This window comes from Bufo bufo, chromosome 2, assembly GCF_905171765.1.
Source record: "Bufo bufo chromosome 2, aBufBuf1.1, whole genome shotgun sequence".
Classification (NCBI taxonomy): Eukaryota; Metazoa; Chordata; class Amphibia; order Anura; family Bufonidae; genus Bufo; species Bufo bufo.
In genome coordinates this window covers 358,665,502-358,684,920 of record NC_053390.1, presented here as the reverse complement: position 1 = coordinate 358,684,920, position 19,419 = coordinate 358,665,502, and positions in this window count along the sequence as shown.

Below are 19,419 nucleotides of genomic sequence, written 5' to 3'. Positions count from 1 at the left end.
GCATGATCTAACCGGTCAGATGAACATTGTAAAAAACTTAAATTTTAAACTGTGCCAGAACAGCCATTTTTTTTTTACCTTGGCTCACAAAAAAACGTAATGTAGAGTGATCAAAAATCATATGTACCCCAAAATAATACCAATAAAATTGTCACTGTATCTCAAAGTTTCGAAAATTGTGTCACTTTTTGGAAGTTTCTACTGTAGGAGGTGCTTCAGGGGGGCTTCAAATGGGACATGATGTCTAAAAACCAGTCCAGCAAAATCTGCCTTCCAAAAACCATACGGTGCTCCCTTTCTTCTGCGCTCTGCCGTGTGCCCTTACAGCAGTTTACCACCACATGTGGGGTGTTTCTGTAAGCTGCTGAATCAGGGTAGTAGATTTTGAGTTTTGTTTGTCTGTTAACCCTTGATGTGTTACAGAAAAAAATTGATTAAAATGGAAAATGTGCCAAAAAAGTGAAATTTAGAAATTTAATCTCCATTTTACTTTAATTCTTGGGAAACACCTAAAGGGTTAACAAAGTTTGTAAAATATGTTTTGAATAACTAGAGGGGTGTAGTTTCTAAAATGAGTGGTTTCTACCACAAAGTGACTTTAGAAATTTTATTAAACGTTTTAAGAATTGCTTCTAAAATTCTAAGCCTTCTAACGTCCTAAAAAAATAAAATTACATTTACAAAATGATGCCAGCATAAAGCAGACATATGGGGAATGTTAACTAATACATATTTTATGAGGTATCAATTTCTGTTTTAATAGCAGAGAAATAGAAATTTAGACATTTTTGAAGTTTTTGGTAAATGTTGTATTTTTTCATAAATAAAGGTGAAATACACTGCCTGTCCCAAAAAAAAGTCGCCACCCAAAAAAATCCTTTAGCTTTGATTATGGCACGCATTTGCTGTGGCATTGTTTCGATAAGCTTCTGCAATGTCACAATATTTATTTCCATCCAGTGTTGCATACATTTTTCACCAAGATCCTGCATTGATGATGGTAGAGTCTGACTGCTGTGCAAAGCCTTCTCCAGCACATCCCAAAGATACTCAATGGAGTTAAGGTCTGGACTCTGTGGTGGCCAATCCATGTGTGAAAATGATGTCTCATGCTCCCTGAACCACACTTTCACAATTTCAGCCTGATGAATCCTGGCATTGTCATCTTGGAATATGCCCGTTCCATCAGGGAAGAAAAATTCAGTATGTTCAGGTAGTCAGCTGACCTCATTCTTGGAGCACATACTGTTGCTGAACCTAGACCTGACCAACTGCAGCAACCCCAGATCATAGCACTGCCCCCACAGGCTTGTACAGTAGGCACTAGGCATGATGGGTGCATCACTTCATCTGCCACTCTTCTTACCCTGATGCACCCATCACTCTGGAACAGGGTAAATCTGGACTCATCAGACCACATGACCTTCTTCCATTGCTCCAGAGTCCAATCTTTATGCTCCCTAGCGAATTGAAGCTTTTTTTTCTGCTTTGCCTCACTGATAAGTGGTTTTCTTACAGCTACACAGATGTTCAGTCCCAATCCCATGAGTTCCCTTCGCATTCTGCGTGTGGAAATGCTCATACTTTCACTATTAAACATAGCCCTGAGTTCTACTGTTGTTTTTCTTCAATTTGATTTCACTAAACGTTTAAGTGATCGCCGATCACAATCATTCAGGATTTTTTTCCCGCCACATTTCTTCCTCGAATAGGATAGGTCCCCACTATCCTTCCAGTTTTTAATAATGCGTTGGACAGTTTTTAACCCAATTTTAGTAGTTTCTGCAATCTCCTTAGATGTTTTCTCTGCTTGATGCATGCCAATCATTTGACCCTTCTCAGACTAACATCTTTTCCACGACCACGAGATGTGTCTTTCGACATGGTTGTCTAAGAAATGAGAAGCAACTCATTGCACCAGTTGGGGTTAAATAACTTGCCAGCTGAAAGATAATCGCCCATGTAGTAATTATCTAATGGGAGGCTCATAACTATTTGCTTGGTTAAATCGAGGTGGCGACTTTTTTTTCGCACAGGCAGTGTATATTGACTCAAATGTATTACTGTCACGAAGTACAATGTCTCACGAGAAAACAATCACAGAATGGCTTTGATAAGTAAAAGTGTTCTAAAGTTATTACCACATAAAGTGACACATGTCAGATTTGCACAAAATGGCCTGGGCAGGAGGGCGAAAACTGGCCCGGGGTAAAAGAGATTAATACAAGGCACTTACTAATGTATTGTGATTGTCCATAATGCCTCCTTTGCTGGCTTTTCTGGCCACCCTTACAGCACGGATACCAGGTGGCTGTGATGGGAATTGCTGCGCATGTATGCCTATGCACACTCCCGTGGTCCCGGCTTTATACATCGCGGCCATTGCATTATACGCTGCAAGCTTCCAGGGGTTGTTACCACCCTGCAACCACCCTTAAAAAAAGCGCCTGCCTCTCTGGTGGCTGGGACTGTGGAAGTATACATAAGCAAATCCCTTCACAGCCACTTGGTATCTTTGCTGTAGCGGTGGTCATAACCCCTGGAAATAAGCAGGTAAAGAGAGATGTTTATTCTTTTATCTCTGGACTAGTTTCCTGACTCCTACACATTCGCTGGCCATTGCACGCTAAACGCCCTGCCGTGCACAGATCCAAACACCTAACATCAAGGGCACCACAACTGCCATCAGGCAGGAGGCCCAATACAAGGGTGTGCCCCCTCCTTCTGCTGCACTGGCCTTAGGGAGCAATGGTGAGAAGACAACCACTGTGATAGATTGTGTGATAACTGCTACCACCAGATCGCCTGCCTCGGCTTCTCAAGGGATCACTTCAGAGGATGTTACTCATTGGCAGCATATAGAAATGTAGGGGCAGCACTGTGAAGAGCTTTGTGAGAAAGGAAGATAAGTTTAAATTGTATTCTTTACTGGATGAGCAACCAGCCCGTGACTGCACAGGTCAGATGCATCAGTGTAGAGACAGAAATATGTCTATTCTATTATATATAAGTATATCCGTTAATCTCTAATTGTGTATTTGGGGGGAAATTGTGGCCTGATACTACAGATTTTAGGGTGCTCAAGTTCTCTTAAACATAACTCCATCCATTTATCCTTGTTTTTGGGGTGAAATTGTGCCCTGACATACTTCCTGTCACGGATCAGCGGGTGTGAACCCACTGTGCCACTGACTGGCTATACTCTGGAGGGGCGTGTCTAAGCAACTACCTGGTTTTCACTAGAGCCTCAGATGGTGAGGATAGACTTGAGCCGTTAGGGTAGTTGCCAGGGACTACTCCAGAGCAATCCCAGAGTCAGTGGGAGCTGGTCCAGGCGGACCAGGAGATACCTGGCTAGGTACCAGAAGTACACGCATAGTCAGGCAGGCGGGGTCATTACCAGGAGCAGACAGGCAAAAGGTCAGGGCAGGCAGCACAGGAACAGGTCAGGCCATCCTAACCCCCACAGCCCAGGGAGTGATGCGCTCCGCCCTTAGAGCAGTGTAACCTGAAACCAGCTGAACTAATGCTGTGTCCAGGGCTGAGTGGAAGCTGTGGAGCGCAATCCTCAAAAGCAATACACCTACAGAAACAGAGCTCAGGACCGCAGTGGTGAAATGGGAAGCACCGTCCACAGGTCACCGCTGAGCGTGGCGCCCGGGACCGCAGCGATAAGCGGGGGAAGAGCAACAAGGAACAAGAACTTTTTTATCAGGTCCAGAGCATGGATATTCTCCTCCGGCTCCCAATACCTCTCTCTTGCGGACCGAAGCCCTTCCAATCCACCAGGTAGTAGGTTTTCTTACCACGTTTCCTGAAGTCCAAGATGTTCTTGACCTCGAATGTCTCTTCCAAGTCTTCAGATACCAGAGTCGCCGTAGACGGAGCTGTCGAGAAGTGGTTAAGGACTACCGGTTTGACAAAGGTATTGGGGACACAAAGAGAGAGAAGTAGCCGTAAATTATAGGTCACTTCATTGATCTTTTCACGACTACGAAGGATCCCAGGAACCTAGGGGCAAACTTGACACTAGGAACTCTTAAATGGATGTTTCTGGAGGAGAGCCATACCTTATCTTCCGGCGAGAACTGAGGTGATTTTCTTCTTTTCTTTTCCTGTCCGCATTCGTCTTCATGTGGGTCACTGCTTTATCGACGCAAATTTTGGTATCCTGCCAGATCTTCAAAAAAATCCCTAAAAGAGGAATCCGCTGCTGATACTCCAGAAGATATAGGAACAGGGAAAGGAGTAAGAGGATGCTGTCTAAAAATGACAAAGAAAGGAGATGACCCTGTAGACTCACTAGTATGGTTATTGTAGGAGAACTCTGCCCAAGGTAACAATTGTACCCAGTTGTCGTGTTGAGCTGAAACAAAATGCCGAAGGTAATTCTCCAATATCTGACTTGCCCGTTGGTTTGGGGGTGACAACCGGAGGAGAAGTCCAGGTCAACTTATAGCAGTTGGCAAAGAACTTGGAGGTAAACTGAACTCCCCGATCAGAAACAATATGCCCCGGTAAACCATGCAGATGAAATATATGTTTAGCAAGTTCTGCAGCCGAGGACAATCCAGTCAAAGGAATGAATTGCGCCATCTTGGAGAAGCGGTCCACGACCACCCAAATCACGGTACATCCGGCCGAAGAGGGAAGATCTGTAATAAAGTCCATGGCAATATGTTGCCATGGAGCATCAGGAACAGCTAGCGGTTACAACAGACCAGGCAGTTTGCCCCTGGAGATTTTATTTCGAGCACAGATGGTGCAGGCAGAGACAAAATCATGTAAATTTTTCGATAATGTGGGCCACCAGTAGTGGCGAGACACCAGTTCTGTAGTCTTGCGAATACCTGGGTGACCGGCCAGTTTGGAGTTGTGGCCCCGTGTTAGGATACGTTTCCTTTTGGCAGATGGCACGAATGTTCTTTCAGGAGGAATGTCTCTTACCAGGACAGGAGCCACTGTGATCAAGCAAGCAGGATCTACAATGAATTGGGGCTCCTCCTGCTTGTCTGCAAAGTAAAATAACCTAGACAGAGCATCTGCCTTGATGTTTTTCTCAGCTGGGCGAAAGTGCAACTCGAAATTAAAACGAGAGAAGAGAGCCCACCTGACTTGGCGAGGATTCAGACGCTGGGCTGTCTGCAGATATGTGAGGTTCTTGTGATCCATGAATATTATTACCGGATGCTGGGCCCCTCCAACAGATAACGCCACTCCTCCAAGGCAAGTTTTATGGCTAGAAGTTCTCTGTATCCTATACAGTTATACCCTTTCAGCCGGTGAGAAGAGTTTGAAGGAGAACCCACAGGTAAACATCTTGCCCTTGGAACCTCTCTGTAGAAGAACAGCACCGGCTCCTATGGAGGAGGCGTCCACTTCTAGAAAGAATTGGTGGGAGACATCGGGATGACACAGAACCGGTGCGGAAGCTGGACGAAGGCGACCTCTGCCTCTGGAGTCCAGTCCTTGGCATTCACCCCTTTCCGAGTAAGAGTGGAAATCGGAGATGTAAGGTATGAAAAATTTGAGATGAATTGTCAATAGAAATTAGCGACTCTCAGGAAGCTCTGTATAGCCTGAAGACCCTGTGGGCGGGGCCAGTCCATTACTGCCTTCAACTTTTCAGGATCCATCTGCAACCCGGCATCCGAGGTGACATATCCGAGAAACGGTACAGTAGATTTTTCGAAAAGGCATTTCTCGAGTTTGGCGTAAAGATGATTTTCTCTCAATCGCTGTAATACTAAACATACTTGCTTCCGGTGAATGGTTAAATCCGTGGAATAGATCAGTATATCGTCTAGATACTGTCACGATAGGCAGTGATCAGAACCCAGTGCCTGCTGAAATCAATCAGCAGGCACCCAGGGTCAATGCCCAGGGGGGTCCTGTGCCCCCCTTTCCCGTATCGGCGATCGCTGCAAACTGCAAGGTCAATTCAGAGCTGCTTTCGGGAGGTTTCTGATTCCCGCGGTCACAGAAACTTCAAAATGCCTTTATTTTATGTTTAACCCCCCCCCCCTGCAGCCCTCTGTGTTTTGTGCCGGCGGGTGCAGTGGGGGGGTGCGGGCGGTGCGGCAGTGTGGGCGGGAGGGCCGCGCGATCATCAGGGCGGTGCTGGGGGGGGCAGGCAGGTGCGCGATCAGGATGGCCGAGTGGTTTACAGAGTGTCAGAACATTGCTGACACTCTGCTTGAAATGCCTGACATCTGTGCTGGCACAGATGCCAGGCGTTTAACCCCTTCCATGCCACGGTCCGTAGAGACCGCTGTATGGAAGAGGTTAACAGGGAGGGAGCTCCCTCTCCCATCGGGGGCTGCTGTGCCTTTTCAGCCCCCGATGGGAGAGGGAGGGGCCCCCCTCCCTCCCCATCACCCACTGCTCTGCTGTGGCAGCGAGTGATGGTTGCCATGGCAAGAGGATATAAAACACATTTATCACTGATTGAAAATGAAAAAAATATAATTTCCTACACATGTTTGATATCACCGCGTCCGTAACGACCTTATCTATAAAACAGTCATGTTACTTTCCCCGCACGGTGAACGTCATAAAAAAAAAAAATAAATATGATGATGAAATAGAAATTTTGCCCACCTTACTTCCCAAAAAAATAATAAACGTGGTAATAAAAGTGATCAAAAAAGTCGTATGTATGCCAAAATAGTACCAATCAAACCATCACCTCATCCCGCAAAAAATGAGCCCCTAGATGAGACAATGGCCCAAAAAATAAAAAAAACTATGGCTCTCAGACTATGGCCTCTTTCACACTACCGTATAGCTATTTCAGTGTTTTGCGGTCTGTTTTTCACGGATCCGTTGTTCCGTTTTTTTGTTTCCGTTGTGTTTCCGTTCCGTTTTTCCGTTCCATTTTTCCGTATGGCATATACAGTATACAGTAATTACATAGAAAAAATTGGGCTGGGCATAACATTTTCAATAGATGGTTCCGCAAAAAAAGGAACGGATACGGAAGACATACGGATGCATTTCCGTATGTGTTCCGTTTTTTTTGTGCGGACCCATTGACTTGAATGGAGCCATGGGACGTGATTTGCGGGCAATAATAGGACATGTTCTATCTATCAACGGAACGGAAAAACGGAAATACGGAAACGGAATGCATACGGAGTGCATTCCGTTTTTTTGTGGAACCATTGAAATAAATGGTTCCGTATACCGTCCGTATACGGAACGCAAAAAACGGCCCGCAAAACGGGAAAAAAAACAGTAGTGTGAAAGAGGCCTAAAACATTATTTTTTTGTTTCAAAAATGCTTTTTTATGTTAAACGTAAAAAATAAATAAAAAAAAGTATACATATTAGGTATCGCCGCGTCCGTAATAACTTGCTCTATAAAAATATCACATGACCTAACCCCTCAGATGAATACCGTAAAAAAAACTAGAAAACAAACGGTGTAAAAAAAGCCATTTTTTGTGACCTTACATCACAAAAAGTGTAATAGCAAGCGATCAAAAAGTCACACGCACCCCAAAATACTGCCAATCAAACTGTCATCTCATCCCGCAAAAATCATACCCTACCCAAGATAATCACACAAAAACTGAAAAAACTATGGCTCTCAGACTTTGGAAACACTAAAACATGATTTTTAATTTTTTTAAATGAAATCACTGTGTAAAACTTACATAAATAAAAAAAAGTATACATATTAGGTATCGCCGCGTCCATAATAACATGCCGTCTAAAAATAACCTGTCAGATGAATGTTGTAAATAACAACAAAAAAAACAACAGCTCTTTCTTGTTACCTTGCCTCACAAAAAGTGTAATATAGAGCAACCAAATATCATATGTAGCCTAAACTAGTACCAACAAAACTGCCACCCTATCTTGTAGTTTCTAAAATGGGGTCACTTTTTTGGAGTTTCTACTCTAGGGGTGCATCAGCGGAGCTTCAAATGGGACATTGTGTCAAAAAACCAATCCAGCACAATCTGCCTTCCAAAAACCGTATGGCATTCCTTTCCTTCTGCGCCCTGCCGTGTGCCCGTACAGCGGTTTAAGACCACATATGGGGAGTTTCTGTAAACTACAGAATCAGATCCATAAATATTGAGTTTTGTTTGACTGTTAACCCTTGCTTTGTAACTGGAAAAAAAATTAAAATGGAAAATCTGCCAAAAAAGTGAAATTTTTAAATTGTATCTCTATTTTCCATTAATTCTTGTGGAACACCTAAAGGGTTAACAAAGTTTGTAAAATCAGTTTTGAATACCTTGAGGGGTGTAGTTTCTAAAATGGGGTCACTTGTTTGGAGTTTCTACTCTAGGGGTGCATCAGGGGGGCTTCAAATGGGACATGGTGTCAAAAACAAGTCCAGCAAAATCTGCCTTCCAAAAACCGTATGGCATTCCTTTCCTTCTGCGCCCTGCCGTGTGCCCGTACAGCGGTTTACGACCACATATGGGGTGTTTCTGTAAACTACAGAATCAGAGCCATAAATATTGAGTTTTGTTTGGCTGTTAACCCTTGCTTTGTAAGGCTACTTTCACACTAGCGTTCGGAGCGGATCCGTCTGATGTTTCATCAGACGGATCCGCTCCGATAATGCAGACGTTTGCATCCGTTCAGAACGGATCCGTCTGCATTATTACTTAGAAAATGTTCTAAGTCTGAAAGTAGCCTGAGCGGATCCGTTCAGACTTTACATTGAAAGTCAATGGGGAACGGATCCGCTTGAAGATTGAGCCATATAGTGTCATCTTCAAGCGGATCCGTCCCCATTGACTTACATTGTAAGTGTGGACGGATCCGCTCGCCTCCGCATGGCCAGGCGGACACTCGAACGCTGCAAGCAGCGTTCAGGTGTCCGCTCACTGAGCGGAGCGGAGGCTGAGCGCTGGCAGGCGGATGCATTCTCAGTGGATCCACCTCCACTGAGAATGCATTGGGGCCAGACGGATGCGTTCGGGGCCGCTCGTGAGCCCCTTCAAACGGAGCGCACGAGCGGACACCCGAACGCTAGTGTGAAAGTAGCCTAACTGGAAAAAAATTATTAAAATGGAAAATCTGCCAGAAAAGTGAAATTTTGAAATTGTATCTCTATTTTCCATTAATTCTTGTGGAACACCTAAAGGGTTAACAAAGTTTGTAAAATCAGTTTTGAATACCTTGAGGGGTGTAGTTTCTTAGATGGGGTCACTTTTATCGCGTTTCTACTCTAGGGGTGCATCAGGGGGGCTTCAAATGGGACATGGTGTAAATAAACCAGTCCAGCAAAATCTTCCTTCCAAAAACCATACGGCGCACCTTTCACTCTACGCCCTACTGTGTGGCCGTACAGTATTTTACGGGCACATATGGGGTGTTTCTGTAAACTACATAATCGGGGAAATAAATATAGAATTTTGGTTTGCTGTTAACCCTTGCTTTGTTACTGGAAAAAATGGATTAAAATGGAAAATTTGCCCAAAAATTTAAATACTCTAATTTCATCTTCATTTGCCAATAACTCTTGTGCAACATCTATAGGGTTAACAAAGTTTGTAAAATCAGTTTTGAATACTTTGAGGGGTGTAGTTTCTTAGATGGGGTCACTGTTATGGAGTTTCTACTCTAGGGGTGCATCAGGGGGGCTTCAAATGGGACATGGTGTCAATAAACCAGTCCAGTAAAATCTGCCTTCCAAAAACCATACGGCATTCCTTTCTCTCTACGCCCTACCGTGTGCCTGTACAGTAGTTTACGACCACATATGGGGTGTTTCTGCAAACTACAGAATCGGGGCAATAAATATAGCATTTTGTTTAGCTGTTAACCCTTGCTTTGTTACTGGAAAAAATGGATTAAAATGGAAAATTTGCCAAAAAAACGAAATTCTGAAATTTTATCTCCATTTGCCATTAACTCTTGTGGAACACCTAAAGGGTTAACGACATTTATAAAAATCAGTTTTGAATACCTTGAGGGGTGTAGTTTCTAGAATGGGGTCATTTTTGGGTGGTTTCTATTATGCAACCCTCACAACGTGACTTCAGACCTGAACTGGTCCATATAAATTGGATTTTTGAAAATTTCAGAAAAATTTCAAGATTTGCTTCTAAACTTCTAAACCTTGTAACGTCCCCAAAAACTAAAATGTCATTCCCAAAATGATCCAAACATGAAGTAGACATATGGGGAATGTAAAGTAATAACTATTTTTGGAGGTATTACTATTTATTATAGAAGTAGAAAAATTGAAACTTGGAAATTTGAAATTTTTTCCCAATTTTTGGTAAATTTAGTATTTTTTTATAAATAAAAATGATTTTTATACTTCATTTTACCAGTGTCATGAAGTACAATATGTGAGGAAAAAACAGTCTCAGAATGGCCTGGATAAGTAAAAGCGTTTTAAAGTTATCACTACTTAAAGTGACACTGGTCAGATTTGCAAAAAATTGCCTGGTCCTCAAGGTGAAATATGGCTGTGTCCCTAAGGGGTTAAACTCAAACCAACGACCCCACCCAGTGCACCTGAAGGGAGGCGGATATAGCTCAACTCCAAAACAAAAACAAAAGGCTACACACATGCTGCTAACCTGGCAGACCTCCACACATAGCCTGAGCAGGGCATGACAGTAATACTGTGTGTATTACTCATACAGCTTCCGGCCTGTGAGATCCAGGGGGCTGGATCTCACAGGCTCGTCACTGGAAGGCAGCGCATCATTAAATGGGTTAATGATGTCAATAATCTCATAAGGACCAATAAATCGAGGTTCAAATTTACCCAAAGGTACTTTCAGACTCAATTTCCTGGTAGATAATCACACAGAGTCTCCTAACCCAAAATCTACCCCTCGAGAGCGCCTTTTGTCAGCATTAATTTTTTGAACCTCCTGGGCTTTTTTCATGTTCGAATGAACCTGGGCCCAGACTGTGCACATTTCTTTAACTACTAAATCAGCTTCAAGAATCTGAGAGGAAGATGGCGAAAATTAGCTAAAACGTGGATGAAATCCAAGATCACAAAAGAAAGGAGACATACCAGTAAACGAGTTCACCTGATTATTAATGGCGAATTCAGTCAAGGACAAATATTTCACCCAAAGATGTTGGTTGTCGGAGATGTAACATCTCAAACACTGTTCCATAGAATGATTTAGATGTTCAGTTTGACCATTGGTTTCCGGGTGAAAGGCCAAAGAAAAAGAGAGATATTAAATTTATGACTTAAGTTCCTTTAAAATTTTTAGACAAATTGAACACCTCTGTCCGAAACTACATTCTCTGGAATTCCGTGTAGACGTATTACATGATCCACAAAAAGGGAAGCTAGAGTCTTAGCATTGGGTAACTTTGCCAGAGGGACGAAAGGGACTATTTTGCTAAAACGGTCAACGATTACCCACACAACCGACTTACCTTCCGAGGCCGGTAGGTTGGTAACAAAATCCATGGAAAAATGAGACCAAGGTCTAATAGGGATGGGCAGCGGTAGCAAATCACCCATCGGGCGGGACCTAGGATTATTAGACCTGGCACAAACTTCACAAGAGGTTACATACGATTGGACATCTCTAGACAAGGTGGGCCACCAGTAAAACCTGGACACTAGTTCCTTGGTGGCATTAATGCCCAGATGCCCACTAAAAACAGAATTATGGCACTCACCTAGCAGTCGGAGACGCAAATGACCAGGGACAAACAACTTTTTTAAATTAATCTTTTTTTTTTTTTCACGAAAAGAATGACAATATCAGAAATACAATAATCAATCAGCAACAAAGCCAACTAGGTCACAGTAACTTGCAATGACAAGGAATATTAGCCGTTACAGTATGGTTTATAACACTACAGTAGGATTAGTAGAGCACTTTTCACAGTTGGGAGGGGGGGAGGTAGCAGGAACACATCTGCCTAATGCAACTGCATTGGGAAGTATTTGTTGCTTAACCAATGAGACCAGGGGGACCATAGTTTCAAAAACTTATGTGCATATGCCTCCCAGGTAGAGAGTTCTTCCAGCCTGTAGATCTCCTGAGCTTTATGCATCCACTCTCCCAAGGTAGGCGGATTCTTGTCTAGCCAGTGAAGCGGAATTAAAAGTTTCGCTACCGCAATGAGTATTGAGGCTAAGTCATGTTTTAAGGCCGGGCATGTTTTATCTGGGAGGTTAAGAAGCACCAGTGTGGGGGAGAGCAAGATTTCAGAGTTGCATATCTGATTTATTGCCTCTTCTATCTCTGTCCAATATGGAGATATAAGTGGGCAATGCCACCATATGTGAATTAGAGAACCCATCTCAGAATGACAACTCCAACATTCCGTGGTGTTAGCAGGGTGCATTTTGTGCAATACATCTGGTGTTTTATACCACCTAGTTAATATTTTATAAGAGTTTTCTTGTATGCGAATACACCTGGCAGGGCCGTGAGAGAGGTTAAAAATCTGGGACAGTTGATGCCCTGAAAAGGATCTATCAAAATCTTTTTCCCATTTTAGTATGTATGCAGGTTTTGTAAGGGCGTTATTTTCCAGAACTTTTTTATATATGTAGGCTATTTTCCCTTTGCGGGGTAAGTCCGTCATGGCCATGGTTTCAAACCATGTAGGTGCGTGATCACCCTTAATTTTTGATAGGAACCTCTCGCTAATCTTACAGAAATGTATATAATGTAAGGGGGTCCACTGTTTTGCTAAATGTTTATTATGGAGTTCAGGAAGGGTAGGAATCTTTTTTCCGTGTAAAAGATCTTCCACTGGGATTTCACCTAGGCCCCTCCACATACCCATGTCGTCAGAATAGCACGGATCCATCGCATAAGGGAGCAAAGATGTGGGCATAAATCGAGAGGGATCATGCCACAACTGTAAAGTGGAACTTAAAGTTTTCCAGTTGTGAAACATCCCCTTTAACCCCTTAGGGACCCATGACGTATCAGTACGGCATGGTTCCCGAGTCCTTAAGGACCCATGACGTACCGGTACGTCATGTGTTGTTCCGATCAGCAGCCCGGCGGTGATCGGAACAAGGTGCCTGCTCAAATCATTGAGCAGGCACCTTGGCTAAATGCGCGGGGGGGGTCCCGTGACCCCCCCCCCCCCCCCCGTGTTGGCAATCAATTCAGACCTGCGGTTTGCGGCTTTTACTGGTGCGGAGGCGGCGGTGGTGCTATCGGGTCCCCATGGGGCTGTGGGGGGGGACCCGATGGCATGGAAGGCAGCGCGATGCCTTCCTGAGGCATCTGCGCTGCCTTCCAGTGACGAGCCTGTGAGATCCAGCCCCCTGGATCTCACAGGCCGGAAGCTGTATGAGTAATACACACAGTATTACTGTCATGCCCTGCTCAGGCTATGTGTGGAGGTCTGCCAGGTTAGCAGCATGTGTGTAGCCTTTTGTTTTTGTTTTGGAGTTGAGCTATATCCGCCTCCCTTCAGGTGCACTGGGTGGGGTCGTTGGTTTGAGTTTAACCCCTTAGGGACACAGCCTTATTTCACCTTAAGGACCAGGCCATTTTTTGCAAATCTGACCAGTGTCACTTTAAGTGGTGATAACTTTAAAACACTTTGACTTATCCAGGCCATTCTGAGATTGTTTTTTCTTCACATATTGTACTTCATGACACTGCTAAAATTGGGTCAAAAAAGAAATTTTTTTTTGCATAAAAAAATACCTATTTTACCAAAAAATTTGAAAAATTAGCAAATTTCAAAGTTTCAGTTTCTCTACTTCTGTAATGCATAGTAATACCCCCAAAAATTGTGATGACTTAACATTCCCCATATGTCTACTTCATGTTTGAATTATTTTGGGAATGATATTTTATTTTTTGGGGATGTTACAAGGCTTAGAAGTTTAGAAGCAAATCTTGAAATTTTTCAGAAATTTACAAAAACCCAATTTTTAGGGACCACTACAGGTCTGAAGTCACTTTGCGAGGCTTACATAATAGAAACCGCCCAATTCTATAAACTACACCCCTCAAGGTATTCAAAACTGATTTTACAAACTTCGTTAACCCTTTAGGTGTTGCACAAGAGTTATTGGCAAATGGGGATGAAATTTGAGAATTTCATTTTTTTGCCTAATTTTCCATTTTAACCCATTTTTTCCAGTAACAAAGCAAGGGTTAACAGCCAAACAAGACTGTATCTTTATTGCCCTGACTCTGCCATTTACAGAAACACCCCATATGTGGCCGTAAACTACTGTACGGCCACACAGCGGGGCTTACAGTGAAAGGTGCGCCGTATGGTTTTTGGAAGCCAGATTTTGCTGGACTGTTTTTTTGACACCATGTCCCATTTGAAGCCCCCTGATGCACCCCAGAGTAGAAACTCCATAAAAGTGACCCCATCTAAGAAACTACACCCCTCAAGGTATTCAAAACTGATTTTACAAACTTTGTTAACCCTTTAGGTGTTGCACAAGATTTAATGGAAAATAGAGATACAATTTCAAAATTTCACTTTTTTGGCAGATTTTCCATTTTAATTTTTTTTTTCAGTTACAAAGCAAGGGTTAACAGCCAAACCAGACTCATTATTTATGGCCCTGATTCTGTAGTTTACAGAAACACCCCATATGTGGTCGTAAACTGCTGTACGGGCACACGGCAGGGCGCTGAAGGAAAGGAATGCCATACGATTTTTGGAAGGCAGATTTTGCTGGACTGGTTTTTTGACACCATGTCCCATTTGAAGCCCCCCTGATGCACCCCTAGAGTAGAAATCCAAAAAAGTTACCCCATTTTAGAAAGTACGGAATAGGGTGGCAGTATTGTTGGTACTAGTTTAGGGTACATATGATTTTTGGTTGCTCTATATTACACTTTTTGTGCGGCAAGGTAACAAGAAATAGCTTTTTAGGCACGTTTTTTTTTTTGTTATTTACAACATTCATCTGACAGGTTAGATCATGTGGTAATTTTATAGAGCAGGTTTTCGCGGACGCGGCGATACCAAATATGTATACAATTATTTCTATTTATGTAAGTTTTATACAATAACTTCATTTTTAAAACCAAAAAAATGTTTTAGTGTCTCCATAGTCTAAGAGCCATAGTTTTTTCAGTTTTTGGGCGATTATCTTGAGTAGGGTCACATTTTTTGCGGGATGAGATGACGGTTTGATTGGCTCTATTTTGGGGTGCATATGACTTTTTGATCGCTTGCTATTACACTTTTTGTGATGTAAGATGGCAAAAAATGGTTTTTTTTATTTTTTTTTTACGGTGGTCACCTGAGGGGTTAGGTCATGTGATATTTTTATAGAGCCGGTTGATATGGACGCGGCGATACCTAATATGTATACTTTATTTTTATTTATGTAAGTTTTACACAATGATTTCATTTTTGAAACAAAAAAAAATCATGTTTTAGTGTTTCCATAGTCTAAGAGCCATAGTTTTTTCAGTTTTTGGGCGATTATCTTGAGTAGGATCTCATTTTTTGCGGGATGAGATGACGGTTTGATTGGTACTATTTTGGCGCACATGCGACTTTTTTGATCACTTTTATTACCATTTTTGGGAAGTAAGGTGGGCAAAATTTCAATTTTCTCATAGTTTTTATTTTTTTATTTTTATGGTGTTCACCATGCAGGGAAAGTAATATGACCGTTTTATAGATCAGGTCGTTACGGACGCGGCGATACCTAATATGTGTAGTGTATTTTATATTTTTTATTTTTATTCAGTGATAAATGTTTTTTTTTTATCTTAACTTTTTTCACTTTTTTTTTATTTATTTTTTGACCCAGACCCACTTGGTTCTTGAAGATCCAGTGGGTCTGATGTCTGTATAATACAGTACAGAACCCTATATAGGGTTCTGTACTGTATTTTACTTACACTGAACAGATCTATGCTTTTAGCATAGATCTGTTCAGCACCATGGACAGCAGGACGCCTGTTGCCATGGGAACCTTCCCCGTCTGCCACAACTTCGCAGACGGGGAAGGGTGAGGACGGGGCTTCGGGGGGCTGTCGGGGGGCTCTCTCCCTCTCCATCGGGGGGCTGCAAAGGCACAGCAGCCACCCGATGGGAGAGGGAGGGAGTCCCTTGACCCTGACAGTTAACCTTTTCCATACAGCGGTCCGTACAGACCGCGGTATGGAAAGGGTTAAACGGCTGACATCTGCACAGTTGTCAGCCGTTTATACCAGGGTGTCAGCAATGTGCTGGCACCCTGGTATAACCCACTAGAAGCCAACAAATTTTCAAGGGGAGGCGGGCGGGGGATCGCGATCCCGCCTGCCGCACCGCCCGCCTCCCGCAAAGCCCCCACCGCCTGCGACACCCCCCCTGCACCACCCGCCGGCATCAAATTGTGCAGGGGTGCAGGGGGTAGGGGTGCAAAATCTTGATTTTAGGCATTCTAAAGTTTCTGATCCCCACGGTCAGGGACCGTGGGGATCAGAAACTGCAAAAAGCGCAGCAAACCGCAGGTCTGAATTGACCTGCGGTTTGCTGCGATCGCCGACACGGGGGGGTCACATGACCCCCCTGGCGTTGTGACAGGATGCCGGCTGAATGATTTCAGCCGGCATCCTGTTCAGATTAACCCCTGGGGCGCCGGAATGCCTATTTAAAGTTAGGACGTACCGGTACGTCCTGTGTCCTTAAGGACTCGGGAAATAGGGCGTACCGGTACGTCCTGTGTCCTTAAGGGGTTAAATTACACCCACTCCCAGTGTCCTGTGCGGGTTATAGCTTCTGTCTGGCTCAGAGGAAGGAAGGATTTGCTGTTCCTGCTCAGTAAAAGATAAGTTGGTTTTGTTTATCTTGTGGTTGTCTGTCTAGGCTGTTAGAGAGATGCCTGCCCCCACCAGGTCTGAGGAAGCAGGCTGCCTCTTTCCCCCTTTCACCATCTTAGGGATTTTAGGAAATCTTCAGCCTAGGCACGAGGACACGTTTATTCCCACCTTCAGGGTCTGAACGTGGGCATAGAAGTCTAGGGAGAACTGGTAGGGATTTGTCAGGAGGTGACCTTATACCCAGCTTCTTGCCTAGACACTTGTTTGTTGATTTTCTGTGTATCTTGTATCCTGTCCGCCGTGACAATTACTCATACAGCCAATGCATTCCAATACAGAAGTATTGGAATGCATTGTAAAGGATTAGACCCCCCGAAGTGGGACAAAAAATAAAGTGAAAAAAAAAGTTGAAAAAATTAAGTTTCCCCCCCCCAAAAATTAAAAGTTTCAAGTTAAAATAAACAAAAACGTCATTTTCCCCAAATAAAATTAAAAAAAATTGTAAAAAATAGGGGAAAGTATACATATTAGGTATCGCCGTGTCCGTATCGACCGGCTCTATAAACATTTCACATGACCTAACCCCTCAGAAGAACACCGTAAAAATTTTAAATTAAAAACTGTGCTAAATAAACCATTTTTTTGTCACCTTACATCACAAAAAGTACAACAGCAAGCGATCAAAAAGGCATTTGCACACCAAAATAGTACCAATCTAACCGTCACCTCATCCCGCAAAAAATTAGCCCCTACCTGAGACAATCGCCCAAAAAATAAAAAAAACTATGGCTCAGAACCTCATTTTCTTTGTTTAAAAAAAGCTGTCATTGTGTAAAACTTGCATAAATAAAAAAAAAGTATACATATTAGGTATCGCCGCATCCGTCTCTATAAAAATATCACATGACCTAACCCCTCAGATGAACACCGTAAAAAAATTAAAATAAAAACTGTGCTAAATAAACCATTTTTTGTCACCTTACATCACAAAAAGTGTAATAGCAAGCGATCAAAAAGTCACACGCACCCCAAAATAGTGCCAATAAAACCGTCATCTCATCCCGCAAAAATCATACCCTACCCAAGGTAATCGCCCAAAAACTGAAAAATTTATGGCTCTCAGACTATGGAAACACTAAAACATGATTTTTGTTTGCTTCAAAAATTAAATCATTGTGTAAAACTTACATAAATAAAAAAAAAAGTATACATATTAGGTATCGCCGCATCCGTGCCAACCTGGTCTATAAAAATATCACATGATCTAACCTGTCAGATGAATGTTGTAAATAACAAAAAATAAAAACGGTGCCAAAACAGCTATTTCTTGTTATCTTGCCTCACAAAAAGTGTAATATAGAGCAACCAAAAATCATATGTACCCTAAACTAGTACCAACAATATTGCCACCCTATCCCGTAGTTTCTAAAATGAGGCCACTTTTTTGGAGTTTCTACTCTAGGGGTGCATCAGGGGGGCTTCAAATGAGACATGGTGTCAAAAAAACCAGTCCAGCAAAATCTGCCTTCCAAAAACCGTATGGCATTCCTTTCCTTCTGCGCCGTGTGCCCGTACAGCTGTTTATGACCACATATGGAGTGTTTCTGTAAACTACAGAATCAGAGCCATAAATATTGAGTTTTGTTTGGCTGTTAACCCTTGCTTTGTTATTGGGAAAAATGGATTAAAATGGAAAATCTGCCAAAAAAGTAAAATTTTGAAATTGTATCTCTATTTTCCATAAATTCTTGTGGAACACCTAAAGGGTTAAAGACGTTTGTAAAATCAGTTTTGAATACCTTGAGGGGTGTAGTTTCTAGAATGGGGTCATTTTTGGGTGGTTTCTATTATGTAAGCCTCGCAAAGTGACTTCAGACCTGAACTGGTCCCTATAAATTGGATTTTTGAAAATTTCTGAAAAATTTCAAGATTTGCTTCTAAACTTCTAAGTAACATCCCCAAAAAATTAAATATCATTCCCAAAATGATCCAAACATGAAGTAGACATCAGGGGAATGTAAAGTAATAACTATTTTTGGAGGTATTTTTGGAGGTATTAGTATGTATTATAGAAGTAGAGAAATTGAAACTTGGAAATTTGCAATTATTTAAAAAAAATTGGTAAATTTGGTATATTTTTAGAAATAGAATGATTTTTTTTTACTTCATTTTACCAGTGTCATGAAGTACAATATGTGACGAAAAAACAATCTCAGAATGGCCTGGATAAGTCAAAGCGTATCAGCACTTAAAGTGACACTGGTCAGATTTTCAAAAAATGGCCAAGTCCAGAAGATGAAATAGGGCCGAGTCCTTAAGGGGTTAAGGAGTTAGGGACTGTGTTAAGATGCAGGCTTGAGGGGTTATGTGTATGCCATAGTTGAGCACGATCCATAGTTGAAATATTGGCTGCTGCAAGGTGGCAGCCTAGTTTTTTGTCGGTATGGAAGAGAACGTCTGCATGAAGTCTAAGTTCTATAGCCTTATAGTAACTTTTCATGTCTGGTAGGCCAAAGCCTCCATTTTGTTTTAGTTGACATAGAGTAGAGTAGGAGGTTCTACGTGTGGCTAGGAGAAAGCTCTCAGGCAGGAATATGGGTACTGTTTGTTAAGTATAGAGCAGTTTGGGGGCGATGTAAGTCTTAAAGGGATTCTGTCATGAGATTTGAGGCCTATAACCTAAACATATGGCCAGGTCCCT